General features: G+C 51.4%; 1 pseudogene; it reads right to left on the reverse strand.

Moving 5' to 3' along the window:
• Positions 1–4612: 4612 nt before the first annotated feature.
• Positions 4613–5579, reverse strand: LOC139684092 (olfactory receptor 14C36-like; annotated as a pseudogene).
• Between the last annotated feature and the right edge of the window lie 9076 nt (positions 5580–14655).

Below are 14655 nucleotides of genomic sequence, written 5' to 3' on the forward strand. Positions count from 1 at the left end.
GTTCCACGAGGACTCACATGTCACAATGGCCCCTTGATTCCATGAGGTATCTCACTGTCCCCATACTCCTTTGGTTCAATGAGCCCCTGCAGTGTCACAATGGACCGTTGATGTCATGAGGTTCCACTGTGTCCCAGGGTTCATTTTGTTCCATGAGACTGTGCAGGGGCACAGTGGCCCCTTGAGTCCATAAAGTTCCTCACTGTCAGAATGGCCCCTCGATTCCATGAGGTTACTCCATGTCACAGGTCCCCTTGGGTTCCCTGAGGCCCTGAATGTCCAATGGCCTCTTGGTCCCATGCTTTTCCACAGTGTTCCTGGGTTCCTTTGGCTCCATGAAGTCCTGCACTGTCACAGTGGCCCCTTGTTTCCATGAGGTTCCACAGTGTCCCTATGCCATCTTGAGTTACGAGGTTGAAGAGTGTCCCCAGGTCCCTCTGGCTCCATCAGGTCCTGTGGTGTCACAACTGCCCCTGGATCTGAAAAGGCTCCTCAGTGTCCCAGGGTCACTTTGGCTTCATAAGGCCCTGCAAGTGTGACAATGGCCCCTTGACTCCATGAGGTTGCAGTGTCATCACAAAGCTGAGACCATCCAGTTGGAAGTTCTGGGGAGATTGGGAGGAACTGGGACAGTTGGGGAAGGAAAGAGGAGCTTGGACAAAAGAGAGGAAACATTTTGATGATTTCAAAACAGGTTCAGGTCATGCTGAGAGTGCTGAAACACTGACTGTGCAAACACCTCTGATAGACCTTTACCCAATTTCCAACCTCAAGCCCCAACCCAAAAGTGCTGCCTCTCCCAGTGAAAGGAATCCACTGCTCTAATGCCAACCTCAACCTGACCTCGAAGGAAAAGCCCAAACACAGAACTCCAGACTCTTATTTAGACTCTAATGCCCCAATCCCAAACCTGCATTCTTAGTATGAAACCCAAGCTTTAATCCTAAACAGGACCAAAAAGCTCCTCCCCTAAACATGACTCCAACCCTGTCAGCACAGCACCAAACCTCCCTAAACTTCTACCTAATCCTGACACGAACCTCTAAACACCAACCCCTGACAATTAACGACCCCCACACAGCCCTTGGGAGCTGGGCAGGAACCTTGAAGGCCCAGAGCAGGCACAAGGTGTTGGGAGAGGAATGTGAGGTGACCTGCACCTGATCAGCTTGTGGGACACAAGGAGCAGATGGGTGGCAATGCTGTGAGGAGTCAGCTGTGCCTCAGCATCTCAGGGGGCCTGTGGCTGGGCAGGGGCTGCCAGGTGCCATCTGTCACCTCCCTGCCAGGCAGCAGCAGCCTTGGGCACCCAGAGGCAGCTGAGCCCCCTGTGCACACACACTGAGAGCTGCCCCAGCTGAGAGTCCCTCTCAGGGGCCCTGAGGAGCTCTGGGCTCTGGCAATACAAACCTCATGGAGTTTTGGAAGGGAAAGAGGCCAGTCCTGCCATGGGGACACAATGACCCAGAGCTGAGGGCAGGGACATGAACAGCTCTGGAGTGACCCTGAGGAGAAGGGCCTGGGCTCTGTGAGGGATGTCCTGAGGCACAGGGGCTCGGGATGAAAGTTAATAAGGACAACAGGATGTGGGGCTGACTTGGGGTCAGTGTGGCCACCCAGACAGGGAAGTTGTCACCCCTCTGGACTCAGGCCTGGGGTAACACTTCTGGACTGGTCTGTCTGTCTATGAGGCCCATCCTTGGGGAGGAATGAAGAAGAACTGGAGTTGGGCCAGAGGAGATCAGGCAGGATGGAGATGTTCTTGGTGGTGGAATGAGAAAGAAAGCCACATAGACAGATTTGGAATGTTCAGAGTGGAGGTGAGGAAATAGAAATATCCCTCCAAGTGGAGCCTTGTGGTGCAAGAGCTCACGCAGAGAGAGTCTGGACCATGCCATGGCTTTGTGTTCCAAGGAACAGCCAGTGATGGGTGCACAGACATCAGTGAGGGCACAGAAATGCTGCTGGGAGGGCTGGGTGGGAAAGCAGGATGGGTGTGTGCAGCCTGCAAGGCCAGAGGAGCAGCAGGGACAGGGCAGGACAGGCTGCAGGAGAGATGACCAAGGGCTCTGGCAGGGCTGGAAGGCACAAAGGCACCCAGGGCTTTGTCCCCAGCACTCTGACAGGTACCTCTGCCACTGAGGCCACCACAAGGAACTTTCCTTTGAGGGTCTGCACCTTGTTTCTCCCTAACCCCTCCCTTTGGAGACTGGGAGGGGTTGCAGAAATTTTGACATTTGTCATTTCACACCCTCACCCCCTCCTGCCCCACAAACAGCCCTGAGCCACCAGTGAGGGACAGGACCTGTTGGCCCAGGGCCTGAGACTCAGGCCTTGGCCTTTGTGCTTCCTCAAAGAAACCCAGGGTTTTCTCAGCTTTCCAGGTGCCTGCACAGAGCCTTTGTCTCCCTGCAATCAGGGCCTCCAAGGATCTGCTCTAACGAGTCCCTGGGGAGGCTTTGTCAGTGCCTGCCCTCAGTGGGGCGCATTGATGCTTCAGGAGACTTGGAGTTTGGCTTCTGACTTCTTGAGAACTTCTTCATTGTTTTATCAGTTCCTGAGGACCATGAACTCATCTCCAAATACACAGTAGGGCTCATTAAAGCACAGAAATCAATTTCTTTCTCTTCCTTTAATTGACTTCAAGTCTTCAAGACTTGTATTATTTGGAGTTTAGTTAAGGAGGAAAATTTCAACATGGACATCACAAAAATATTTATTTTTCAATGAATGGGGATGATTTACACAGACACTTCAAATGCAAGAGGGCCAGGGTGAAAAGGAATCAGATACAAAATAGGGCAAAAGAGATTAGCAGCCCTTAACCATTGACCAATTTGACAGTTACCATCTGCTTCAATAGCATTGATTAGCAATTTTAACAGTGACTCAACTACAGAGTCACAATAACAACATTCACACCACACTCAATTCACACACACTCACAGGCAGAGATGAGTGGACACATCAATATCTGTGTGTGTAAAGGTACCCATCCAAAATTCTCCTTGTTGTCAGTGAAACACTCCCGTCCAATCCCTTTGTGTTTCCCAAGAGACAAGGGTGGCACCTGGAGGAGTGTGTTTGTTGAGAGGATAAGAATTGCCCTGGGCATCAGCAATGCTCTAATCCCAAATATTCTGGGGTTCCAGGAACTTAATCAAACATTTTCTGCAGCATCTCTTTACTGGGTAAAAATCTGGCTGGATGATCAAGCCAAGGGAGTGGGGGGGAATCAAGTTACATCGAGGGGTGTTCCCAGGGCTCAGTGTTGGGGTCAGCTTAGTTCAATTATTGTTATAAACGAACCTTGACAAGGGCATTGAGTGCACCCTTAGTCAGTTTGCAGATCACACCAGGCTGGGTGGGATTGCTGACCTGCTGGAGGGCAGGAAGGCTCTGCAGAGGGCTCTGGACAGGCTGGATCAATGGGCCCAGGCCACCTGGATGTGGTTGAACAAGACCAAGTGCCAGGTCCTGCACTGGGGTCACAAGTACCCCCAGTCCGTGGCAATGCTCTGCAACTGATCCCCACAGCCTGTCCTGTGTCCTCAGTCTCTTCATTTCCAAGAACTTGGTGAGAAAAGGGAGCTCTGTGCTCTGAGCATGGAGGGAGATCCAAGTGCCACTGAAGTAGGAACCAAAACTCATCAGGTTTGTGTTCTTTGGGAGGTTGGGAACTGGTGATGCTTAGAGGCACAGTCCCTTCATTGCCCAGAGAAAAAATAAACACAGTAACATTTCTAAACACCACAGCAGTTTCCTCAGCTTTCCTCAGCCTCAGCGACCTGGATGACCCACGTCCTTGCTGTGCTGGTCACACAGCCCAGGGTGCTCCTGGCCTCCCTTGCTGCCAGGGCACACGGCTGCCTCCTGCCCAGCTCCTGCCCACCCACAGCTGCCTTACAGGGCTGCTCCCAGCCAGGCAGCTCCCAGCCTGTGCCATGGCCAGGGGAGGCCCCTGCAGGGGCACACACTGCCATTTGTCCCTCTGGCATTGCAGGAGGTTCCTGCCAAGATGGGCTCTCCTCCTCCCTCAAGCTTTCCCTGAGCACAGAGGCCTGAGAGACCTTTCCAGTAAAGACTCAGGCAGAGAAGCCATGGAGTCCCTCAGCACCACAGCAGTGTCTGCTGGAATTAAATCCCCCTCCCCATCCCACAGCAGCCCAGCATTTCCCTCCTTCAGCCTTGGTCTCCAGTACAGCCACTGAGGCTCTTTTGGCTCTTGACTTTTCCTGCAGCCACCAACTCCAGGGGAGCTTTGCCTTTCCCACAGTTCCACATGCACAGCTCAGGCCATGCCCAGGAATTCCTTGTCTGTGCCTGGCCTTGCTCCTACCCCCTGGCAGTGACTCTGTGGCCTCTTTGTGCCCCACTAGCCCACAGTTGGTCTGACAGCTCCCTGTGCAGCCCCAGTCCAGGTCAGGAGCATCCAGGGTGGGGAACAGCCCCTATGATGGGATGCTCAGAGCAGTTCCTGGGCTGGGTCACAGAAAATGGGGGAGCTAAATAGTAGAATGAAGTTAATAATGAAATATCATTGAAGACAATAATATTAGAAAGGGAAAAAACAATGATAAATGAGGTTAGACTTCATCTCTCATAACATAAACTACAGGCCATTGACAGAGGAAAGCAAGCAGTCTCTGGTTGCTGAAAAGCATCCAGTCATCTTTTTCTTCACAACATCCCTGAGTTCTTGGTTCCTCAGGCTGTAGATGAAGGGGTTGAGTGTTGGAGGCAGCACCGAGTACAGAACTGCCAGGATCAGGTCCAGGGACGGATAGGAGAGAGAAAGGGGTTTTAGGTAGGCACAGAAGACAGTGCTGAGAAACAGGGAGACCACAGCCAGGTGAGGGAGGCACGTGGAAAAGGCTTTGTGCCGTCCCTGCTCAGAGGGGATCCTCAGCACTGCCCTGAAGATCTGCACATAGGAGAAAACTATGAAAATGAAACATCCCAGAAAACCCCCCCCCACTAACCACAAGAAGCCCAAGTTCTCTCAGGTAGGAGTGTGAGCAGGAGAGCTTGAGGATCTGGGGCACTTCACAGAAGAACTGCCCCAGGGCATTGCCATGGCATAAGGGCAGGGAAAATGTATTGACTGTGTGCAGGAAACCATAAAAAACCCCATTAGTCCAGGCAGCTGCTGCCATGTGGGCACAAGCTCTGCTGCCCAGGAGGGTCCCGTAGTGCAGGGGTTTGCAGATGGCAACGTAGCGGTCGTAGCACATGATGGTGAGGAGGGAAAACTCTACTCCAACTAAGAGGAAAATCAGAAAGACCTGTGCAACACATCCCTTATAGGAGATGGTTCTGATGTTCCAGAGGGAGTTGTGCATGGCCTTGGGGACAGTGGTGCAGATGGAGCCCAGGTCTATGAGGGACAGGTTGAGCAGGAAGAAGTGCATGGGGGTGTGCAGGTGGTGGTCAGAGGCTACGGCGCTGATGATGAGGCCGTTGCCCAGGAGGGCAGCCAGGGAGATGCCCAGGAAGAGCCACAAGAGCAGGAGCTGCAGCTGCCGCGTGTCTGCCAATGGCAGGAGGAGGAAGTGGCTGATGGAGCTGCTGTTGGACATTTGCTGCCTCTGGGCATGGGGACCTGTTGATGGAGAAAAAGTCAGGGACAAGTCAGGACAGGCTGCTTTGAGCTAAACTGGTGCCATTTCCTGTAGACTGTCCCCCTTTGTCTCAACCACCCTTGTTCCTTCTCTGAGGAAAACCCTCATCTCAGTCCCTGACTTGAGCTCCCTTTTGGCTGTCTGAGTGTGCCAAGAGCAGCCAGGCCTGTGTGTGTGGGCTCTGGAGAAGCCATCCCTGCCCCACTGCGGTGCGTTTGGGGACATGTGGCATATTCTGGATTTGTCAGATGGAATCATTCCTAATGCAGAAAACTTATTAGCATCTACACTCTCAGTTCTTAAGGACAGGGACGGCAGGAAGGGGATTTAGGGAATACTTTTCCTGGCCACTTTCCATGCCTGCTTCTCTGAGGTCAGAAATCCCCAGCATTTCTGCTGCACACAGAATGAGCCACAGCCAGGTCTGGGGGGTAAAGGGATTCCTGTAGCTCAGGGCAAGGTAAAGAACTGGACAGTCTTCTTCCCCACTGCCCTGTGTTTGCACCTTTGGGGATCAGATGACAATCACCTCCTCCATGTTACCCTGAGAAGAAACCAGACCCTGCTGAGAGCAGAGGGATCACTGAATGTCTCAGCCTTTCCTAAGCTCTTTGGGGAAGAATCAATTCTGCCAAAGACACAGTTCATTTGACAAACCGAACAGTGTTTCCTCAGTTATAACATCTCTGTGCTTCTCCATGGGGAATTCTGGTAGCACAAATATGCTGTAGGAGAGATTTGCATCTAGGATTTGCAGCTCAGTGCTTGGAAGGACATGACAAGGAGATCCCTGAGTGCCCTGGGGATGGTGGTTCATTAAGGGAGAGTCAGCTCATTCCCCTGTCACACACACTGCCCACAGCCCACAGGTTAGAGGAAAGCTTTAACATTGCATTCCTAAGGACACACCTGCATGACAGGAATCACAAGGGCAGGGCCTGACTCAGATGCTGCAAATCCCAGAGCCTCACTGAGAGAACAAGACAAGAACAGTATCAGAGTAGTGGAGAAAGAAGGAAAAATATTGTGGTGCCTTCTCTGAGAGGCCAGGGCAGAGACAGCAGGCACTGAGGGCAGTGTTACCCTGACCCAGCTGTGCCACCTCACAGACACCATCAGTGCCCTCCTTCCCACAGCAGTTCTCCTTTTAGCTCCCCTTCATTCCCTGATCATATCCCTGCTGCCTGGACATTTTCCTCTTGGCAGGTGCCTTTTCCCTCTCAGCACTCCCAGTCCCATCCCACCCTCTGTGCACTCACCCCAGCCCTACAGAAACCTGCCTGTCTGCAGGGCACTGCCTGGGGCATGTTCTCTTTGCAGGTGGGAAAGGGCAGGTCACAACAACCCTGATGGGCCCAGGAAAGGTGATCCTGGTGCTGTCCATAGCTGAGGCACTTCAGGAGGATCCCAGAAGACAGACTGACTCAGAGTTACACATCAGCAGTCTCAGTACATGTTCAGACATTGTGTGGATGGTCCTGGTGTGTCCCTTCCAATCCAGAAGATTCTGTGATTCTGTGATTACACCTCCTATTCTGCTTCTCTCATCCCCCAACAATCTCACCCTGCTCCAAGGAGTAAATTCAAAACACGCTCAGGAAAGCACCTTATTACAATAATCTCTGATTTATCATCTTCTCAGGAAGTGTCATCCAGAGCCATTCCCAGGAGGATCTGGAGCTCTGAGCAGCCCTGACCCACACAGCACCCTCTCAGCAGCAGAACCCTGCCCTGCTCAGGGCTGCTCCTTCCTCCCACAGCTTCTCCCCAGACCTGTGAGCAGCTCCCCGGGCTGGCTGAGAGCTGACCCTGGCAGGCAGCAGAGTCCCTGCCCCAGCACAGCACCCTGGGCTGCAGGACCCTGCTCTGCACCACAGCCCTGGGCACCCCTGGCTGCACACCCACCTTCACAGACCTGCAGCACACAATGGGAACAGGGATTGCCTTGCTCTATCCCTCGGATGGTGCAGGAGGCAAACCCAGCTCTGCTGTGTGGCCACCTCCTCTGCACTGGAGGAACTGGGAGAGTCCTCCAGAAAGGTCCTAAAAGCTGCAGGATGTGCCAGTTTAGGAGATCCTTCCAGGAACTGAAGTTTATCCTCCTTAAAGTTTGACTGTTTCAGAGTGATAATTTCTCCTCTAGTGAGATATAAGCCAGCTCTCCTCTGTCTTCTTCCAAACTGTGATTAACTTCTCTCTCACTGCTCTCCTGTGCCCTGGGTGTCTGCAGGCAGTGCCCTGAGCCCTGCTGGGCTGTGCACAGGAGCTGCTCCTGGGCAGAGCTGTCTCTCTGCAGCACTGCCCGCTTGCCAGGAGCTCCCTGTGTGCCAGGAGCCCGGCCCAGCTCAGCATCAAAACAACAAACCCTGGTGGGAGTTTGGTCCTGACTCCCTGAACATCAGGCCCTGAGTGGAACTTGAGGAAACCTCACAGGAATTCAAACTCGTGTTGCAACTCCAAAGTTTCTTGTAGTTTGAATGGGTCTCACTGAGGGACACAAAGGAGAAAATGTCCCCAGGCTCCAGTTAGAGCAGAAAACTGGAGGTAGTGCTGACAGCTGGGGACAGGCAAAGTAAAGTTGGCTCTGATGCTGAATAAACCTGGATGTGTTTCACTAATCCAGAGGTCTAAGCCTTGACCACGTTAAGGAAATGTCACAGCCATGCCACCCAGTCCCTGGAAAGGGAGATCCTGTCTCTCCCTCTCATTCCTCAGGGCTCTTCCTGGGGCACTGGGATGTGGGGATGTGAAATGCCAAGGGGAGGAGGATGGGGTGGCACCTCCCAGGCTGCTGAACAGGGACAAGGAGGCAATGAGGCCCCAGGGCTGCAAGGCTCACTTGTCTCCTCATGCCATCAGTGGCACACACAGCAGCCATGGCCAAACGCCTGCACAAGTTGGCTCTGTCAGGGCCTTTCAGCTTCTGCACATCCCTGTCTCCTCTCCAGCCCAGACTGTCCTATGGTGTCCATGCCCTGCCCCTTTCCCTGCAGGCTGTTGTCATCCTGCACTACGGGACCCTCCTGGGCAGCAGAGCTTGTGCCCACATGGCAGCAGCTGCCTGGGCCACTGCGTTTCTCTACTCTCTGCTGCACACAGCCAATACATTTTCCCTGCCCCTGTGTTGCAAACCTGCGCTAGTGAGACTGCACACACCAATGTGATGTTCAAGCAAATCCCAAGTTTATTCAAAAACACAGGTATATATGACCTCAAGTGACCCCGCCCCAGGTGCGGTGGTCTGACTCCAATTGGTTGAGGCTGGAAACATGTCCTTTTAAGGTGAAAACGAAACTTGTGAGGTGGTCCTCCAGACCCACCTGAGTCAGGGGCTGCAACATCTCCCCCTTTTGTTTCAAAGAACAAAGCAAAAATGCAAACAACATAATACACATCATGCATATTGCAACTTGAACAGAAAGGCTGAAAATTTTGAAAATTGAGAAATAACATTTTGAAAGTCTTAAATTTTGCTACTTCAAGACCTAACAGGGTATTTGCAGGTTACACATCCCTACCTCCCCCTCTCTTTTCAAAATAGAACTTTTGGAAGGAGGTACAGTAACTTTTGTAAACTAACACAAACTAATACATGACTAAGACATGTATGTTTGGAATTTGCAAACTTACAACTAGTGCAAAACAAGAAACTTTTCTTTCACTTGTGAAATTGTGGTCCTTCCTGTGCAGTGGTCACTGCACAGACCACTGTAAACAAACTACGAACTTTATTAAATTTTGTGCAAATTGTCCAAGAGTGCAGAGTGACTTAACTTAGCAAAGAAGCAAGTTCAGTCCAGCTGAGCTAAATCTCCTTATGTTCAAGGTCCATTCTCAGAACATCTGTGTGGCCATCACAGAGGTTTGAGAATGAAGCTTTGATTTTTAGTCCTTATACACTCTTGGTAAAGCAGCAAACAAGTGTGAATTCACAGAGAAAATTCACAAAGGCTAAACATAACTACTTACATTCTGCAGAAAATGTTCAGCAGCTGAGGGGACAGGTGTCCTTATCCCTACAGCCTGCTGGGCAACTTGGCAGTGCAATAAGCTCAAAACTGCACTTTAACTGAAAGTTAACAGAATTTCAAAATACAGGCTAAACAACATGCTCTTGAACTGGACTGTTCTTGTTTGATTGCACAGTTAATGACTAGTCCTAGGCTACTGCTGCTCTGGTTTTCTGGAGGCCCAGCTCCCCACCCCATGTTTGTTAGAGGAGTACCATCCTTTTTATATTTAGAATGACAATCTTGGCCTTTGTGACCAAGTCTGTGACAACGGTTACATTCTCCAGTGAACCTTTGAGTTCTGCTATATTTTGGTTGTGCTGGACAAGATTTTGTTGTTAAATTCCAGGGTCTTTTCCCCCTTTTTGGGGTGGATTGTTTGCTAAGAGCTGTGGCTAGAGCAGAGGCATGTAGCTTTGCTTTTTCCTCCTCTTCTACCCAGGGCAATCTGGCACAGGCTTCAATTAACTGTACCAAAGTAGCTGTGGCAGGGAGAGAGGCTATGAGCTGTTTGCATTGAGGATTGGCATTATTAATTACCAGATCTTTCAATAATACTGGTTTCATTTCAGGGGTAAGATTTGGAGCCATGTCCAGGGCTTCTTTTACTTTGTCTACAAATTCCATAAATGTTTGTCCAGGTTTCTGCATTACTTGCATATAAGGTAGAGAAGGTTTTCCCTTCTTAGGCAGATTAGAGAATGCGGTCAAAGCAGCATTCTTTGACTGTTGCAGAATATGAAAATGTAATGCAGCTTGTGTTTGTGGGTCTTCATAAGCTCCTGATCCCATTAGCTGGTCTAAAGATGCTAATTTTAAGGGATGTCCAGTTTCTAAGTGTATATTTTTTGCCTGTTCCTCCGTTAACTGCTCTTTCCATTTCTGTAGAAATATCATATAAGCAGTAGCAGGTAGAATAAACTCCATTAAAGCTTTAATGTCTGCTGGGATTAGGTTATTGTATTTTATGAAGGCTGTGATTTGGTTTTTTACCAAGGCATTGTCATAGCCGTATTGAAAGACTACACTGTGTATTTTTTGTGCAATTTTCCAATCAAGTGGCTCCCATTTTAAGCCTTGTGTCGTGTTAATCACAGGCGCAGAAACCAGGGGTTGCAGGGAAGGTGAGGGTGTACCTACTTCTGCAGCTATGGATACTAACTCTTTGTACCTTTGCTGGGTATTAAATGTGAGGTGGCGAGGTGGCTTTGTGACTCCATCTGCAGCATCTGGTACCTGGGTATCAGAAAGCTTTGAAATTAAGTTAGCAGCATTTTTGGACCTTTCAAATCCCTTTTTTACTACATCGTGATTCCCAGCTCCCCCCAGCATGTCCCAAACAGAGGCTTCTTTGTCTGTTGCTCTCCATTCTGGGATACAGCCGGTGGGTGTGGCTGTTGGAGATGGAGGCTGCAGGTACCAGGTTGCTGGCGCAGGGGCAGTCTCTACCGGCGCGGGGAGTTCCAGTGCCGGTGTAGGCAGCTGCGGGCAGCGCGAGGCTATCGGGGAGAGGGTCCCCGCTGGTGCTGCAGAGCTTGGGTCCTGCGCGACTGGCGCTGACGCTTGCACTGTGAATGGCACGCAGTGAAGGGAACGACCAGGGGGAGCTGCAGTGGCTCCGCTCCACTGGGGAGGAGTCTCTCCCCTCTCCATGACGCGGTCGATCCACGCTGAAGGTGGTGGGGGTGGCGCGGGAACTGATCCGCCCCCGGCCCCTGCAGGCTGCGGCGGACCCGCACCTGGTGCATGCGCTGTGATTGGCAGGCAGTAGGGAGGGGGGTTGGGTGGTCCTGGCGCCTCGTGGTAAGGGCGCGCCGTTCCTTTGTTTGATTTCGCGGCTTTGCCAGCACGTGGTCTCTTTGTTTTCCTGGCCACGCGGTTATGCCGGGCGGCTGTAGCCCTGCTGGAATGTCTGCCTCAACAGTCTCCTGCTGCAACGGAGCGACTCCGGCGTACCCGTGGGGCGGCGGGGAGCGCGGCGGCGGGGCGACCCCAGCCCCGAGGTACCCGCAGGGCATTGGCGGCAGCGGCAGTGGAGCCGGCGCCGAAGGTGGATGGACAGGGGGAGAGAAACTCCACGGGGTTTGTCCCCCCCTCCACATGTCTCTCTCATCTGAGGGCATTCCCCATCGCGTCTTCTCGGAGTTATGATTTAAATAAAACTCACTCACGGTTTGGTTTCCTGGGGCGTGTCTCGTGGGGTTCCAAGGTTGCTGCTGAGGTCCGGCCGCTTCTACAGCGGCAGCCGGTGGTCTCATTCGCTGTGCACAGGCTGTTTCTTGGTAGTTGTAAGGCGGTGCAAAGACGACTTCTTGGCTTTTTGCGGTGACGAACGGCGTGGAAAAGCTTTGATTCCATGGTTGCTCTGGTCTTGCCGGGTTTTCCGGAGCGGGAGTGGGCAGTGCCGCGTATGGGTACAGGAACGGCACAGAGCTGGCTCCGCAGCTCAGCTCCGGGCTGCGCGCTTGTGGCGGCGGCGTTTCCGCGGGCGGCACGGGCGGCAGCGGTGTGGCAGAGGGGTACCACGGCGGCGTTTCTGCGAGCGGCGGTGCCCACGGCGGTGCAGAAGGATGTTCAGGGGAAAAACTGCTCTGTAGAAGCTGACTTTTCTCCCTTCTCTCCGGTAGATCGAGGTTTTTACGGGCTCGTTCTACCTCTAACAGCATTTTTCTTACAGCTGCATATGACGAAATGAGCTGTAAAAATTCGTCGGGTGCAGTTTGCACTAAATTCCACAAATCTGCCCCAATTTTATCTCACACTTCTATGGAAAGCGTGGAATTGGCATCTGTTAGGTGCCTTCGAGTGAAACACCAATCCAAAAATTCCTGTAATTCTTGTCTTTCAATGTTTGTTTTTGTATCACGAGCTAGTTTCTCAAATTTATCAAGCAATAAGTTCGTTTTAGACGAGTTGGAATTTCCCATGTTTCTTTAACTCACCGGTTCGAAGGTCGTGGTTCCTTCAGTCCATGTTCTTCCAGCAGCTCTCAGGGCCACTACACAAAACTCCCAAGTTTAAGGGAGACAGAAGCTCTCGGGGGCTTCTCCACAAAGCACCCAAAAAACCTGGGGCATAGCAGCTCTCGGGGGCCACTTCTTAAGGTTCTAGGCAGGTGTGCAGGTGGGTTTCATGTTCTGAGACACGTTGGGGTCCACCATTTGTTGCAACCATGCCTTGTGGAGACTGCACCCACCAATGTGATGTAAAGCAAATCCCAAGTTTATTCAAAAACACAGGTATATATGTGACCTCAAGTGACCCCGCCCCAGGTGCGGTGGTCTGACTCCAATTGGTTGAGGCTGGAAACATGTCCTTGTAAGGTGAAAATGAAACCTGTAAGGTGGTCACTCAGACCCACCTGAATTAGAGGCTGCAACAGCAGGGCATGAGCACAGCCCAGGTGTGGGCACCTGTCAGAGCCCTGACACTTCTGGCTGTGACTCCAGGAACAACCTCCACTGCTGCAGTGAAATTCATCTCACAGGCCTCACATAGTTCCATTGCAAATGTCCCTGTCTCCTCAATTGCCCTCCTCTGCCTTTCTGTCCCTTTCATCCCACACCAGGAAAGCAGCCTGGGGACCATCTCACCTGAGCAGTCAGAGAGGCTCTGTGAGCAGGAGGGGCAGTGTTCTCTAGAAGGTGCTTTTGTCCCCTTTGACATGGCCCAGAGCACAACTTGGGACTATGAAAACATTCCCAGGCACGAACAGCTTGGAGAGATCTTTGAAGGCAAAAATTGGGAGAGGAAGAATAAAAGAGGCAAAATTAGAGATATGAAACCTGCCCAAAGGAGTTCAGGAGCTTCTCTGAGCAATTTTCCTGCATTCAAATAATTGGTAGGAAATATACAATGATGAAAAATAATTACACAAGAATTTTCACATAAACAGTGAGTGAATCAGATTAGTACATGTATGTGGTGTTGTCACTGGAAAAAATATGAAAAGTCATTGAAATTAAAAACAAACAAACAAACAAACTCGACCTTGTAATGACAGGCCAGGAAGTCTTTAAAAATTATCAACTTCTGACTGCAGATGTTTCAGATGTGTCCTAAAATCCACACTCCTGGCTTCAGACCATGACCTCCCAGAGCAGCCACCCAGTTGGTCACTGTCCCAGAGATGCCCCGGGGCAGCTCAAGTACCCAAGGGTGAAAAGTCCCCCAGGGTGTGTGTGAGCCCTTGTGGAGCAGGAGCTGGTGGGCAGGAAGGGACCAGCTGGGGAGGGCAGGGAATCCCCCACCTCCAGCAATGCTGGCCAGGCTGAGGAGGGCCCTCTCCAGCACAGCAGAACATCCTGTCCCCTGGAGGGCTGTGCTGTCAGGTGTGTTCCCAGGGACTGACCTGCCAAGGTGGGCAGGCAGATGCTCAGGGGTCATGAAGGGCATCACAAAGCTGAGCCCATCCAAGTGAAGGATTTAGGTGAGTCAGGAGGAACTGGGACAAAAGGAATGGAGTATTTGGGGGAGGGAAGAAGAGATGGCCAAAAGAGAGGAAAGATTTAATGAGGTACAAACAGGTTCAGTTCATGCTGAGGGTGTTAAAATAAGGATTATTCAAACACTCCTGATGGACCTTCACCTAAACTTTGTGAACCATTGCAACTTCTGTTAGGATGTGAATATAACTTGATTCCCCTATTTTTACCTCCAGTCATTTTCTCTCACAAACAAAAGGAACTCTGGGACTCTGTGGAAACTCATGGAATCAAGGGTCCTTTGTGACCCTTTAGGTTCTTAAGGAGCCAAAGGAACTCTGGGACACTGTGGAATGCCTTGTTATCAATCCAGTGGCCATTCTGACACTTGGGAACATCATGGAATCAAGGTTCTGTTGTGACACTGCAGGACCTCATGGAAACCAAAGCCCTTTGTGACACTGTGGAGCCTCATGGAAGGAAAAGGAACTCTGTGAGGCTGTGGAGCCTCATGGAATCAGGAGATCATTGTGACACTCCAGGGCCTCATGGACTCCAAGGAGTCTTGGAACACTGCAGAAACTCCTGGAATCAAGGAGT

The sequence above is a fragment of the Pithys albifrons genome, chromosome 31 (assembly GCF_047495875.1).
Source record: "Pithys albifrons albifrons isolate INPA30051 chromosome 31, PitAlb_v1, whole genome shotgun sequence".
NCBI lineage: Eukaryota > Metazoa > Chordata > Aves > Passeriformes > Thamnophilidae > Pithys > Pithys albifrons.